The sequence below is a fragment of the Chenopodium album genome, chromosome 16 (genome assembly GCF_948465745.1).
Source record: "Chenopodium album chromosome 16, dcCheAlbu1.1, whole genome shotgun sequence".
NCBI lineage: Eukaryota > Viridiplantae > Streptophyta > Magnoliopsida > Caryophyllales > Amaranthaceae > Chenopodium > Chenopodium album.
In genome coordinates, this window is record NC_137849.1 from 21752796 (window position 1) to 21769443 (window position 16648).

The following is a 16648-nucleotide window of genomic DNA, read 5'->3' on the forward strand; positions in this document are numbered from 1 at the left end:
GGAAAACCCGACTTCATCGCGCCGCGACAGAGTTGTCGTACCGCAACAATGCTATCGCACCACGATGACACGTGGCAGCACGCATTAGCTTCTTTTTCTTTAGCGATACAACTTTTGAGCCCCATAAATGGTTTATGTGGACTAAAATCAATATTTTGGGTTCCTTGGTACGCCAGTTAGCCCCTATATGAAAATTGACATGATTAGCAGTCAGCTCGATTACAATCGCAATAAGTATTGGCTCATCACAAGCACCAAGGTATTGGTTCACAAACAAATGCAAGCACCAAAGTACCGGCTCATTACATCTACAAATGCGCCGAGGCACTAGCACAGCAAAATCACAGCAAGCATAAGCATAGCATCAACACAACAAGAATTCAAGCAAAGCATTGGCAAATTGAAGATCATTACAAGCAATGGTTTTTGACAAATTTCACTTAGGTGTAAAAGTTGTCAATCAAAAAATCAAGTTAAGGTATAGACGAGATTTTGGAGACAGCTATAAGCAGCGGTCTTTTATAGCGGCGAGGTACTGCTGTGGCGAGGTAATGCCACAAAACTGAAGAACGCTACATGCAGCGATCTTCGATGATGTCCCGAGGTATAGAGGAAATCATCTACATCGGCAAGGCACTGCCGTGGCGAGGTAATGCCACAAAATTGAAGATAGCACAAGCAGCGGTCTTCGACGGTGTTCCCTAGCTTGAGGAAGATTGTCGCGACAAAAATTGAAGATGGCTACAAGGATTCACCTTCAACGATGTCGTTCCCTAGCTTGTGGAAGGTTGTCATTACAAAATGCAGCAACAAAATCGGTTACTCCAAAGACGTGTGCTTGGTGGTGCAAGATATGCGTTTCTAACTCTCTTATTTTTTTAACTAACACTAGTTTGCAGGTATTGGCATTACAAGAATGATTTAGGATCGCAGAACATTCTGAGTCATTCACCGTCCCTATCGCTACTTTGACTTTTGTTTTCGAAACTTACGTTTCTCCAAACTCAGTCAAAGTGCGGGCTTCTGTAGACACCAAATTATGTCTCCCCAAAACCAAACCCGGTGATGAGTACTTTTCACGTCATTTGATTATTGAGCAAGGTGAAATGTAGAAGAGTCTCGTGAATTCTTTTGTTTTCTAAAATGTATTAATATAAATAATTCATTTCTTTTTTCGAAAATAAATCTTTCTTTCCGTACCTTATTTATGAAAATGTCCAATCTAATTTAAATTGGTCCATGATATGGGTCCAATAATAGTGTAGTTGAATGGGGCTTAAAAAGAGCTTTCCAACGATATATTATAAGCCCAATTCCGATGAATAATGAGGAAGTTATGGCCCAAATATTAAATTGGATATTAAATGAGTTTTTATGGGTGACCCAATGACCAGGTGGAGGGTCCATTTAGTTATCATTCCTAAAGTCATTAGGAATTACATTAATTTTCTAGAATAATCTAGAAGGTTATTTGAAGTTCTAAAGAGATTAGGATTAATAATTATATTTTTAGAAAAGATAAAGAATTTTAGTTGGAACAAAATTAGTGTTTTAAAGGATTTAATCTGATTTTAAAAGTTAAAGGTACGGCTAAATCCAGCAACATCATCGCACCGCCATGAAGCCATCGCGTCGCGATAGTCCTGTCGTGCCGCGATGGGCAATTTTACTTCGATTAAAATTCGATCTTCTCTTATTGTTTTCGGATGTTTTTTTTTCTATAAATAGGGTCGTATTTCCCTGTTTTCAATCATCAACAATCATCTATTCTATTATATTCTCTCTCTAAAAAGCTAGAAGCTTGTACTTTCCCCCTCTTTTTTAGCCTTCCCTTTTCGAAACACCATTCGTCCATCACGGGACTTAGACACACATAGCGAAGCTCGAAGTTGGCTTCGCCCTAGACGGAAAGGTTGATAGTTCTGAGGCTTTGGTCCCACATCTTATTTCAATTCTTTGATTACATTTACTGTTTAATATTTTTATTGAAGTTACTAACGTGTGTATTGTTTTGATAGAAAGAGATACGAGGCAACAAAGTGAGTAATTTAATTGCTCAATTTCTTTTGAAAGCATGCTTAGATTATTTTAATTCCTAGTATCATGTTAGGATGCTTTTATTGCTTTCTAGTATCATGTTTAGGTTGCTTCCTATTTCTTCTATCATGTTAGGGCTAAAGCTTTAATCTTTATTTCTTAGTGACAAGCTAGGATCTGTTATTAATCTTGTTAGTATCATGCCTAGGATCTTGCTAATAATATTATTATGCTTTGATGAGATTGAGATTATGATGATGATGATTTGTTGTTAATATTATTATGTTGCTTGATATTATTATTATTGCTTGATCACGCCCTATCTTGCAGGTTTAAAGGGAATCTGTACTTGAAATCACGCTTAATAAGATAATTGATGATTTTATTTAGGCTAATATGATTTAATTCAAGTAATCGCCAATAATAGTTTTGTTTATGCATTAATATTCAACCAACATAGATTAAACAGGTTTAGGGTTAATATATTGATTGTATGTTAGTCAGAAAGCGCACATGAGTATGAGAAAAATAAAGTAGAGGCCTATTTTTAGGGCAGGTTCAATCTCTTTTAGGTTGGATTTGTACCTTCATCCCCGAATATCCAGTCATGGTTCAGGACCACTATGGAGTTAGCGATCTCTTGGGTCGTGAAGGGGTGTAACCTTCACCCTATGAACGGTTTACAAGTTCCTAAAACTTGTTGGCGACTCTTTTGCTCTAGCTTCCTTCCCTTTGGACGCCACCATGCTTAAGTGTATGATCACAGTGGGGCTCAAGTGTGGGATGCTTGAAATTATTCCCTACACTAGGGTTTCTATGTTGGTTGATTTAAGTGAACTCATCGCAACATTCGAAATCCTAAACATGCATCTATATCATTCACATATATAAGCATAAATATATATCGAAAAAAGATAAGTAAACGATGCATTTGGCAACTAGCATGACCCCTTGAGTCTTCGTGTATTCAAGGGTCTTGATTTGCAACTTCATGGCTTTGTCTTCCAAGAAACTCCGTCTTCAAGACATAACCAAAATAATGCAACTACTAGTATTTACGATTAGGACTGATCTAAATATTAAGGTACAAAAATATGCAACGGTTCACAGACCGTATTTAGATTTACAAAAATACATGACAGAACGCAGTCCGTATTTTCTATCCTAATCGGGCCCCACTAGTTGCCATTTCTTAAAACCTGTGAGACAATATACATTCCATTCATCCATTCACTATATGTGAATGGCCCATGCATTTTACAACGAAAAACAAGTAACAATGCATCAACACGCGTAAACTAGTAACTAACTTACGTGGTTAATTCGATTAACGCGCCTAAGTAAAACTAGTCAAAGTTGTTAACCGATTATGTGATTTAGCGCAATTAAAATAGCTCAAATAATGAAGCTCCCACTAAATTCCGCATCCAACTTAATTAAGCCGGTAAACCCAAATTTTGGCCAAATTAAAAATTTGCAAGTGCCACTCAAAAATTAATTAAATTAAATAAACATAAATAAAATAATTAAAACAGAAAAAACGCAAAATTTACAAAGCCGACCGCACGCAAGTGGCACGCCTACCTAGACTAACTAGGCACGCGCCATTACTAGTCGCGGATGCCTAGCAGCTCGGGCAATGCGGCGTAGTGCGTACGCCCACACCACACCAACGCAACACTGTTAGGTGCTCCCGTGGGCAACCTAGCAGCGTTTGTTGCGGGTTGCAAGGTGTGAGGCAGCACACACTTGGTTGCCTGCCCTTCGCGCCGTAAGGCTGCGCACATCTACTCTCTCGCTCACATAGCGCACGCACAGCACGCATAGCACGCATAGCACGCATAGCACGCACAGCATGCACCATCTGCCGCACCATGCTGCTGCCCATGCGCGCACCACGCACGCACACACATTCGAGGCGCCCAGCAGCCTCGGCAAGCTCATGTGGGCTGCGCAAGCAGTCTGGCTGGCCGAGTGCTTGCTTGGGGCTCTTAAGCCTCGAGTTGAGTGCTTGTGCCCCAGCAAAAAATTTCCCGATTTTGTGTGACAATTATTATCAATTCTAAATTAATTTTAGAATCAATATTTTGAGTAAAATGAAAATTAAAATAAATAAAATTCATTCAAGTGCACAAACCAAAGTAATCCAAGAACTATTCTTTAAATAAAATTTGATTCAACTTGATGTAATAAAATGAAGGGCTACTCTCACTATTAATTTAACTTACATAAATTAATCATGAGATTTTGACAAAATTAAAGGGAGTTTGAATAATGAACATAAATATTCAATGAAAACTTCCAACTTTAACTTTTGAATCATTGAAAAATTACATCTTCCAATATGAAGATTAATTAAAATTCAATGATGCTCAAAAGTGGTCTAAAGTTGCAGAAGCATAAAGGAAAGAACCAAACACATAATCACAATTAATATGCCATTAAGATTCAAGGTTTAAAAGATTTAAAAAATTTCGTCAAAACAAAAAAATCCCTCAAAACAGGCATTTCTGGGTTGAATTTGGCTTTTTCGCAACCCTGAAAGAATTAGAATGTTTCCAGAACATCGATTCCACCCAAAATTCACTGGTCTTAGGTGAAAATCTGGGTTTGGGAGCCAAAATTCTAAATAAAACGAGAGGAAAATTAATAAAATCAAGCTACTAATCTAATTAGCAACAACAGCCAGAAATTAAATCCATTTTAAACACCTTGAAAATTTTAGTTACAAAAATAAATGAGCAAGGCTCCGATATCGCTGTTGGGTTTCGAAAAGTCCGACTTTCCGCTGAATAAAACCCGATCCCAAGACCCGCTCACAATTAATATAACTAAAAGACATAATTAACAAGATAAAGTGAAAAAACAATATTACCCTTGATGCGTGCTTCGCTGGCTCTAATGAGCTCTTACTTCGAAAGCCGAGTCCCACAAGCGCGTAGACCTCTAACGGTAGTCCACCCGCAACAACAACCCGAACGGTCTCTTACTCGGACTTTAGCCGAGTTTGGACCAAAACAACTACTCGAGTTTTATGTGAACTTAAAGGTTTTCTCACTTTTATGGAGATGCCTTTTTGAGTTCCAACTCAAGTGGAATTCTCAAATCCCAATACATGGGTATTTATAGAGAATTCTCACAAAACATTCTACTCTCCCATCAATGTGGGAGAGTTGGTAAAAATCATTTTTCATTTTATTTTTAATTCAAAACAAAAGAAAAATAACAAAGCAATAATTAATCAACAATTGGCAACAAGGAGGGAGAAGGTAGGTGAGGACCACAAGGAAGGGGGGACCAAACCTTGATCCCCAAACTTCCCAAACCGCCTTCCCTTATTCTCTCGGCTCCAACCAGCTGGCGGGCCTTGCCCTGGGCAACAAGGCTGCCTTGCTAGCCCTTGGTGCCTTTGGCTGGGCTTGCTGCTGGACGCCAGCAGTGCAGGCTATTGCTGCTGCCTCGGCCCATCACGCCTTGCACGCTTGCGGGCTGCTGGCCGAGGCTTCTTGCGCACATATTGCTAGCAGTGCTAGCACGCTACCATGCTGCTAGCTCGCTAGCCTTGTTAGCTTGCTAGCTGTGCGCGCGCCCGACAGCGAGCTAGCTAGCATTAGCGTGCTAGCATGGTGCGCCACGCACCAGCCAGCACTGCTAGCAGGCTCGGCTTGGTGCGGAGCGCATGCTAGCTGCCATGGTAGCACCACTTGCCCCTAGCACTCGGTTTGCTCGGGGCATTTCGATGCAGGGGTATTTTGGTAATTGTTGATTAATTTATTTTTACCGTCTCATCTTTTTTTTTAATTCGACTCGACTTGCGACGCTCCTAGCTCGATATTTGACGTCAATGTTCATAATACTCGAGGGACTCATTAATTCCGTTCGGATTAATTTGTCGTGACGGATCATTAGTTGCTTGGGTGTGACCCGAAGGGTTCAGTCAAGATTAAGCTGTAATATTAATTATACATTAATATTACTGATCGGAAGCGGCCTCCAACTAGGCATTCCGATCACTTTACCTCACTGAATAATTAGCTTTCTAATAATTTTGAACCCTCTATCGGAATAATACACTTGTTCGAAAAACACCATTCCTATCATTGCTTAGGCAGTTGAATATGCCTGGCTGTAAGAAGAAACTCTTTCTTCTACTTTAGTGCATTTTAAGCAACCCAAATTCCCTTTCACACCTAAAACCTTCAAATCCAATACTTTACCTCCTTTATTGCCAACCCCTCAATCTAAAACCCATTCTTCTTCCACAAACCCAGCCCCACAAAACACTATAAGCACATTCCAGCACATAACCATGAGAGTAAAGGGTAGGGTGCAAGGAAAGGATTTACATATATTGATAGATTCTGGCAGTACCCATAACTTTGTTGATGTGAATGTTGCAACAAAGTTAGGCTGTAAGTTAAGCCAAATTCCTTTTCAGACTGTGTCAGTAGCAGATGGGAATCACATTCCATGTCAACAAATGTGTATTGGATTTACTTGGGAAATGCAGGGTCATGAGTTTGATGTTGATGTTTTGTTAATCCCTTTGGGCAGTTGTGACATGGTTTTGGGTATTCAATGGTTGGACTTTTAGGTCCTATTCATTGGGATTTTCAGAAGTTAAGAATGGAGTTTGATTTGAATAATGAGCATTTCATTCTTAAAGGGATGCCATCTAGGAAGCTGGTTGTGATAAAGGGGAGGCCTACAGGGAAGGTGCTAGATTATGGTGTTCAGCTTTGCTTGATGCGGGTTTTAGATGGAGAAAGTATGATAATGCAGATGGAGCAGGACAACTCAAGCATTTTGACATTTTCTGAGTTCTCAGCTTTAAAAGAGCAGTATCAGGTTATTTTTGAGGAGCCTAAAGACTTACCTCCTGAGAGGGGAGTTTTTTATCACTCAATTCCCTTAAAGTCTGAAAGTACACCAATTAACATTAGACCTTACAGGTATCCTTTGAACAAAGGGATATAATTGAGCAGCTTGTATAGGAGATGTTAGATAAGGGAATTATACAAAATAGCTTAAGTCCTTTTGCCTTACTAGTGGTCTTAGTGGGGAAAAAAGATGGCACTTGGAGGCTTTGTGTTGACTATAGAAAGCTGAACAACAGGACAGTGAAGAACAAATTGCCCATCCCAGTCATTGATGAGTTAATTGATGAATTGGCTGGAGCTTTTGTATTTAGTAAGCTGGATCTAAGGGCAGGGTATCACCAGATGAGGGTTAGAGCTGAAGATGTCTTTAAAACAGCATTTAAAACTCATATAGGCTACTATGAATTCTTAGTTATGCCTTTTGGTTTGATTAATGCTCCTGCTTCTTTTCAGGGATGGATGAATTTTATATTCAGACCACTTCTTTAGAAGTGTGTATTGGTCTTCTTTGATGATATATTGGTGTACAACAAGTCTTTGCAGGACCATTGGCAGCACTTAGCTCAAGTTTTTGAGTTGATGAAGCAGAATAATATGTTTGCCAAGGAGAGTAAGTGCATTTTTGCCACATCAAGAGTTGAATATTTAGGCCATTTCATCACTAAAAATGGTGTAAAAACTGATCCCAAGAAGATTGCTACAATTAGTAGCTGGCCAGTGCCCTCAAATATCAAGGAGCTAAGAAGTTTCTTGGGCTTAACAGGCTACTACAGGAAATTTGTTAAGGGATATGCTCTTTTATGTAAGCCATTGACAGATCAGTTGAAGAAAAATGGCTTTAATTGAATGAGCAAGCTCGATTTGCTTTTGAGTCTTTAAAAACTGCTATGGTTACAGCTCCAGTGTTAGCAATCCCAGATTTTGACAAGCAATTTGTCTTGGAAACTGATGCTTCTAAAACTGGAATTGGGCAGTGTTGATGCAAGATGACCATCCTTTAGCTTTTATCAGCAGAGCTTTAGGGCCATAGTGGCAAAAGCTGTTAGTATATGATAAGGAATTGCTGGACCAAAAAAAAAAAAATTTAAAAAAAAAAAAAAAAAAAAAAAAATCTAAGATCGTTAACCAAAGAATATTCTTCAACCCCAAGTACATGGATCCCAAAACTTCCTTAACAATTCCAAAAAAAGCAGACCTGCAATGGCATTACCCTTTTCTCTTCCCACCATTCTCACCTTCATTCTCTATCACTCACCTCAACAATGGCCGCCATTACTCGCCTTCTCAACCACTCAAGGTCATCCACCTTCCCCTCTATTTGGAAGGCCATGATAACGACCTCCGCTTCTGCCTCCGCCTTAGCTTCTCCGTCATCTGGGTCAGATATGAGCTCCAGAAACGTGTAGTGGGTTTTCTTGGGTTGTCCTGGCGTCGGAAAAGGCACCTATGCTAGTCGCCTTTTTAGTCTCCTCGGCGTCCCTCATATCGCCACCGGTGACCTCGTCCGACATGAGCTCTCTTCTAATGGCCCTCTTTCTCATCAGGTCCACTTTTTCTCCCTTAATTTATCTTTCATTCTAACTGATTTGATATTCAATCTCGAAATCAATGTGATATTGAAACATTTTTTTATTTTTTGGGTTGTAAATTTGTGTTTTTCGTGCATTGTTGGATGGAATTGATGCTATGCTGTGCTAACCGAATCGATTTGATATTGTAGCCATGTAGGATTAGGGTTCATGTTAATAAAAAAAAATAGTAAATTCATAGGTAGTTTTCATGGGTTTTCGGAATTAGTGTGGAATTTTAACTATACCCTTGTACAGAAATAGAATTTTGGCTGTTAGTCTGTAATTTTTGTACAATTTAAAGTCGTTTAATCAGTTTAACTGTTTTCATTAGCAAAGAATCATTCGCAAATGATTGTGAAAATACAGAAATTGCATTTTATTTTTTGATTGATTATTAACAATCTACCTATTTGGGATATACGAAAAGGGTAATGTGACTGATTTGCTTGGAGCAAAGGGAGTTACTTGATTGCATACAAGCTTTGCATCATTGTTTGGGTCATTTTTTTCTCACAAGATTTGGGAATCCAGTTTTTCAGGTCATTTTAATTTTCCTATTTCCTTTGCCTTAATGTTTCCTCCACTCCTTTCTACAATAATTCCCACCGCCCAAGGGTTTCATTCTAATGTAATGGCTCATTCGACATTGACCACCGCCAAGACCAACAATACCACCTGACTGCCCACTGGCCAACCCAACCGTACCCTAGCCTCCTCGCCTCTAACTCAAACCAAGCTACCAACCACCCTGTTGTCACCCCATCATCGACCCCACCCTTCTACCCTGCAGGTTTGCAAAACTCTAGACACCTCGCAGCCAAACCACATTGCTGCCCAACTAGTCACTCCATCCCCGACTTCACCTGCCCGTTTAACCACCTCAACCAACCCAAAACCCACCCTATCACTCCACCATCAACACAATGCTACCACCAACGGGAACCCATCCATCTTCCCTAATAATTCACAACCCACCACCTAACAAATACCTCCCAATTTATAACAACCGCACCCCACCAAAATTCAACCACATACCCCGAGAAAGAGGAAGATTGGATGATGGGAAGAGAGAGATCTACATATGTAAACAATTAAAGAACTTTTAATTGTGTAAAACTCAAATTTTGTAGTTTAAGGTCAAATATCAGTGTTTCAATTGTGCAAGGTGTTAATGGTGGTGGTAAAGATTTGGGGGTTTTCCATACCTTGTCTCTCTCTCTATATATATATTCATTCCTTCCCATATGCTCTCTTTAACCATATGATCATTTTATATTTAATTTATATGTAATGGGTTTGCATGCCTACATAATTCATAGGGGAAAGATGATTTCAAATATCAACTTCTGGGGTTAATAGCTAAAAGCAATGAAATATGATTATATGGAAATTCAAAAAATTATTTATGTGAAACAAGAGGTGATATCTCCTCTAATTTAAGGCTTAAGATAAAAAGGGATTTTCTCTATATTTAATAATCCATTTTTATATTTGTTGAGTAAAATAATTTGATACCCTCTAATTTTTCAAAGTTCAACATATACCCCTTAGTTTTTCACAAATGCTTCAAAGTACCTTTATTGACTAATGAGCGTCACTCCATCGGCCATATTAAGGCCCCGTTCACTTCACCTTATTTTTGTTGAATTGAAATTATTTTTACTGAGTTGAAATTATTTATGCTGAATTTAAATTATTTTTCCTGAAGTGAAATTTTTTTTCGCTGAACTGAAATTATTTTTACTGATTTTTACTATATTTCTTCTTTAAAGTTACTGAATTTTCTGAACTTATTTTAACTAAAATGAAATTACTTTTACTGAATTAAACTTATTTTTACTTAACTGAAATTATTTTTACTTAGTATTTCCTCCGTTTGTTTTTAGTTGACACCATTTGATGTTTACACTATTCACAAATTACACTTTGACTAGATTTTGTGATTTATAGTTACGATAAAATTTAGTCAAGTGAGATCTTTCTCTAATATTCCCCCATCAATCACATCCACTTTTGCATAACGCCATAACTCCAATTTCCTCTCTCCTTTAACATCCAAACTCTGTCAATTCATTCATTCAATCAATCAATCAAAGCCTTAATCCCAAAATTGGGGTCGGTTGACATGAACCAAATTTGAATCCAAACTCTGCCAATTAGAAATAAAAAATGATTTTACAAAACCTTTAAATTAATTCAAAGTTTCAAACATAAATCTTGAAATGTTAAATCAAAATTCAATTTATATCTTACCCTGAAAAACCCTATAATAGAGTTTATCAATCAAGGATGCCACCATTTCAAAAATTCTAACAGTTTCCATGGCTTCTTTCATCTTTCCCTCCTTACTCCTTACCCTATGTTCCATTTCCCCCTCTCCCTCTCTCTCCATTCAACCCCACTTTATCTTTCTTCCTGCTAAAAACGACCATGGTAGGAACATCTTATCAGCTAATCCCCAAATCTACATAGCCAAAGCCTTAATTTCTCAAATTTCCCTTCAAAGTCTCTATCAATTCATCAATGACAACACCTGTAACAATTGCATAATGCATTGGGGAAGGATAACAATTGCACAATGGAATGGGGAAGGATAAGGTTGGTGGTGGCGCCATTGAAAGGAATACAACATGGAGGATGAACAAGCAATGCATAGAGAAATTTTTGGGAGAAGATATATGATTTTGGTGTTTTTATTTATGAAATCGACATCGTGTTTGGTTGGTTGTTACTTGACATAGTCTAGCCAATTCACAGCGAGAAGTGGCGGCATCATGGTGGCAGTCATGGTGATCCAAAAGCATAGAAGATAATCGGAGAAATTGCAATTGAGCGGGAGAGAAGTAACATTTGAAGTGGTGAAATTGAAGAGAATTCGAGAATTGTAAGCTTGTTTTTGTCGTGTTTCTCTTTCGACAACAGAGGGAGATGGCGATTGATAACAGTAGTGGCGATTCTGCGCGTATGTGATTGGCATGGTGGTGGTGGTCATGGAGAGAGATGGGAGCAAAGGGAAGGAGAAAGATTAGGGGAGGGATTAGTGGTTTATGCTAGGACTCAGGTCACCTGGAAGCAGATTTTGGCTACAATACAGCAAATAGAGAAAAGAGGGGGGTAGTTGTATTTATTGATGAGTATAATCTTCTCAATAAACCCTTTCATTTGAGTGGAAAGGAGCTCTCAAACTAAGCAAAAGCTTAATAATATTTTAGCATGATTACACTTAGCCTGCTAACAACTTGCTAACATATTCTTCTCTCTCTATAACAAACTCCTCTTAACAAAATTATTAATATTAATGACTCCCTCGCCCTTGCATCAGTAGTTGATTTTACTGCCCTTGCCATGCTTCTTACATGCATAAGTGATCACCATTGGAGGTTTAGGAACATCTCTAGCAGTTTAATTAGGGGTTTGTGGGGATAGTTAGAGAAATATGTGTTGATTAAGGGCTATAGCTAACAAAATTAATGTCCATTGTCCATTAAGGGTATGTTATGTGTTTTTGTAAAATTGAGGGGCATATGGTAAATTTGAAAAAGTTGCGCGTACCATGCCCATTTTCTCCATAATAGAGGGGAGACCATGGACAAAGGGATTAAGGGGGAGGGAGAGGAGGAGGAGGAGGAGAATATATGCCACTAAATCCAACAACTTCTTCAGATGTTGTAAGCAGAGGGAAATTGAGAGGAGATGGAATATAAAAAGGGTAAAAAGGGTGGTGGTGAAGGTTTGAAGAATCCACTTTCTCAACCTAACACTTTATATCAGGTTTGACTTTTTATGTACCTGCCATCAAGCTTGCACAGAAACAGATACGGGTACAAAAACGGGTACGAGTACGGGGACAGAAAACAGCAAAATGAAATTTCCAAAAAACAGGTACGGCAAAAAAAAATCAGAAAATTAAAATTCATAAGATGTGTATAAAAAACAAATCCATACAATGTTTTTTAAAAGAAAAATACTCCTAAATTCTACTGAATATGAGTCAGAGTAATACAGTAGACAAGTAAGACAAAAAAAAAATTACAGAATTACAGCTAATTCACCTTTTTTTAATTACAATTACAGCTACTTTACCCACGTGATACTGCTTTCCTATTTCCAATTCTTTATTTTATAATTTTACTAGTATAGTACTTTGTCCCATTATTTGTTTACCAATTGAAATGTTAGATAGTTAAATAATTTTGTTTTTTGTAAAAAAAAAAAAACACTTCTCCTCTTTTGAAGGTTCACTAATGGCTGCCTGGGAGATTAGTCCACCGCTATTGCTGCAGGTGGTAAAAATTGTAGGTGGCTTCTTCAATTTTTAGGGTTTCCAAAGATCAAAATTGGGCAAGTAGAATTGGTTTTTTTTAAAAAAAAAGTGGGTGGGCTCTATGGGAGACGTCAGAAAAGGAGGTATTCCGTCCCCGAAACGTTTCTGAAGTTGCTCCTAGTCGTCCCCAAATTTTCTTCCTGTACCACTTTTCAAGGGTACGCCTTGGGGACGTATCCAGGCCGTACCCGTCCCTGGTACGGGAAACGGCAGGAGGTTGGCGTACCCGTGCAACATTGCCTGCCATTATAGGCTTATAAGTCTGAAACCAAAAACCATATGATTTGTTTTAAAGGAATAGTTTGTTTAAAGGAATAGTTAGATGCTTTATTTCAGATCAAGGGTGTACTACTCTCTGCTATTTCAAGATAGTTTCTTTAGATGTAATTCTGTAATTTGATATGTTACAATTACACAATAAAAATTGGTTTGTTAAATTAATCACCTGCTTTGAAGAGTTAGCATCACTTAGCTACATCTCCCATCCCCCATCAAATATTTATTTAAACCTTATTCTATTAAAGTCAAACAACAATTGACTATTAATGAATACATATAACCCCCCAACAAAAAAAGGCTTAGGCTTTTCGTCTTCCTGACATTTATCTTTTGTTCATTCTGACTTCCAGCTTGCTGAAATTGTCAACCAAAGTAAACTAGTATCCTATGAAATAATAATTTCTCTGTTATCAAAGAGGCTTGAGACTGGAGAAGCAAGAGGTGAATCAAGTTTCATTCTTGACGGATTTCCACGTACTATTAGACAAGCAGTAAGTTTCTTTTTATTGTTGGAGCGAACCTTTTTATACAATATTGTATCAGATATAAACATGTGGGTTAATTTGTTTCCTATTTGAGTGAACATGCCAGGCTTTATTTCTTACAAATGCTATATTTATTTATTTATTTCTGTTCCTCACATGTTATCAGATTTTTGTTGCTCTCTTGAGTTTAAACAAAACATCCTACTTCATTGCGTAAGTTTTTAAATTTCGATATATTTTTAAATTCTATGATGTATTTTCTTGAGATGTAAACCACTCTAAAAGTTAGATTTTTTTTTTGGGTTGCAATACCTTCATTGGCTCTTGTATTATAGTGTAGCTGTGTAGTTGTATCTGTATCTCCTTGTAGCATATTGTACTAACTTTATTCACGATCCACTTCTTGAGAGGTAAAGATTGTAAACCACTAAAAAGTTTAATTTTTTTTCGGTATGCAATACCGTAAATGGTTCTAGTATTATAGAGTAGCTGTATTATTGTATTTGTATCTCCTTGTAGCATATTGTATTAGCCTTGTACATGATCTAATTTTCTTAAATTTTTATTCTCAAGTGACCTTATTCTACTTTTGTAGTGGAAATTTGTTTGATGCCTCTTTGTTTTGCATATTAGAATGAGTATCATGTATTATTATTTTTGTTTTTTCCCTTGGTGTTTGCTCACACCTTGGTTCTGATTTCAAGAATTATTGGAAGGAGTAACTGATATAGATTTGGTGGTTAATTTGAGATTACTTGAGCAAGCTCTAATTGAGAAATGCCTTGGTAGAAGGATCTGTGGCCAGTGTGGTAAAAACTTCAACGTCGCCTCTATTAATATCAAGGGTGAGAATGGAATGCCTGACATAAGTATGGCTCCACTGATGCCCCCTTCGCAGTGTGCTTCCAAACTGATCACCCGAGCTGATGATACTGAAGCAGTTGTGAAAGAACGGCTTCTTGTATACAGTGAAAATGTAATTACTACAATCATAGTTTGTTGAATTTCTTAAGGTTTCTACTGATAGTTTCATCATATATGATTATATGAAGAGTTATCTAGCAAAAACTGAGGGAGCAAGTCATTTTTTTTTTCTCCTTCTTTCTGATTAGCATGCTTTTGTTATTTACTTTTTCTTTGTTTTCTCTTTTGTGAGCAGAATTGTCAAAGAATAGTTAAAGAGTGCTTCTTATCCTTTCAAATTATTTAAATTTTTGAAGAATCTGGCCGCCTTTAATTTACTGCCAAGAGCAAAACTTTCTCATGTAAAGATCCTTGTCTAATACTTCATCTTCCAATGGCGAGTTGGTCTAGTAGTTTCCTAAATGAACTGAAGTCTGGGATGATCAAGCTGGTTTATCATAGCAGAAAGGATTTCATGCTTGTTACTCAAACTTGTTTTATAGAAAGAATGAATGGGGGATTAGGGAATTAGAAAAAATATGAATCTAGGGATTAATTATAACCGCCTTGGCCTCAAATAGGATTTCTCAATAGGACATGATATTTTATAGCATTTGCCTTCCTTTTCTCCCGAGGACATCTTTTTCTCTCTTATGTACCTTTTTTGTCATCCTCTTTGAATTTGATAAATTTTACCTACCTGACATAATAGCATTTGAAACATGATTGCAGAGTCAGCCACTAGAAGAGTTTTATCGCAATCGTGGCAAATTAATGGAATTTGACCTCCCAGGGGGCATCCCAGAATCCTGGCCTAAGTTGCTGGAAGCTCTTAATCTTGATGAGCATGAAGAAAAGCTCTCTGCCGCAGCATGATTTTTTCCCTACCCTGAAAGTTATTTTTTGCATGTTCTTGAAGCATGCCAAACAATTTTGTTAGTGGTTACAGGAACTTATTAGTTGCAATAAGTAACTCATACGTGCAATGTGATCACGGCGGATGCCTGGCAAGTTCTTGTACCTTAAAGGTGAAAGAGTTAGACAAGCATTGTTACATAGCCAATCATTTTTTAGCCAATCATTTTTTCTTCAGGTCCGTTGTTGCAGGACTGGGTATGTAAAATTAACGTCATGTGAATGTTTCGCCCATGTTTTCATAGACAAAAGTTTATTGAAATGCTACAAATAAGCTCTTGCTTCCCACCAGACACGCAAAAAAAAAAAAATAGAAAAAAGATTTTTTAGAAAATAACACCACGAAAAAAACCCCAAATTCGATTATTACACCATAAAAAAGGAAAAAACTTTTATTATAACACTACATAAAAACCAAAAAATTAACACTTGTCAATAGCCTATTTGGTTTAATAAATTAAATTAATAAAAAGAAAGAAAAAATTTAAAAAAACCTATCCCCTAACCCAGCTAGCCCTACCACCAGCGTCACCTTACCTCAGCCGTGGACACCTTAACCTAGATTGCCGCCACCCCTCTCCCCCACCAAAATCAGCGAAACCACCCCACGTCGCTGAATGTTGCCTTCCCACTCCTCGAAAATTACCCCTAGCCGTCGAAGTCCTACCACCAAACCTGAAAACCACTCCACTCCGCTAAACTCCTACCAACACCACGCCGCCACCACCTACCTCAGCTGCATCACCACCATAGTCACCGAACTTCTCTCCCTTACCCACAGCCATCGTCTAAACCCCAACCCGAAAACCACCCTACTCTCACCCTCACCTGAACATCACCTGAATCCAAACCCGTACCCAGAAACCGAATCGAATTGGGTTGAGGTTGGGAACAGTATTTTAGGGTTAGGGTGGTGCATCGTTCAGGTGGTCGGCTTGATGGTTTCGTCAGTCAAGGGTAGTTGGCTAGGGGAGCCAGCAGCAACGTTGAGGGCAAGGGGAACCGACGTCCATGGTGATTGTGGTGGCTGGGTTAGGATTTTAGGATTTTTCATTATTTGTAATTTTCATTTTCATTTTTTTCATTCAATAGATAACTGACATGTGTATAGCGTAAGGGCCCACTAACGGTTTTTTTGGATGGCGTTAGTAAGTGGTGATCAAACCCATTTTTTTGGTTTTTTTTGTGGTGTTATAATAAAATTTTTAAATTTTATGATGTTATAATCAAATGTGTGATAATTTTGTGGTGTTA

At 37.9% G+C, this 16648-nt stretch overlaps 2 pseudogenes across 1 annotated transcript; both read left to right on the forward strand.

Moving 5' to 3' along the window:
• The first annotated feature begins 7496 nt into the window (after window positions 1-7496).
• Window positions 7497-7897, forward strand: LOC145583984 (putative mitochondrial protein AtMg00860 pseudogene; annotated as a pseudogene).
• Window positions 7898-8012: 115 nt separating this feature from the next.
• LOC145586306 (adenylate kinase 1, chloroplastic-like) lies at window positions 8013-15586 on the forward strand (annotated as a pseudogene). The gene is made up of 4 exons (XR_014100893.1): window positions 8013-8461; window positions 13442-13586; window positions 14281-14552; window positions 15212-15586. The product of XR_014100893.1 is annotated as an adenylate kinase 1, chloroplastic-like (transcript).
• Window positions 15587-16648: the final 1062 nt, after the last annotated feature.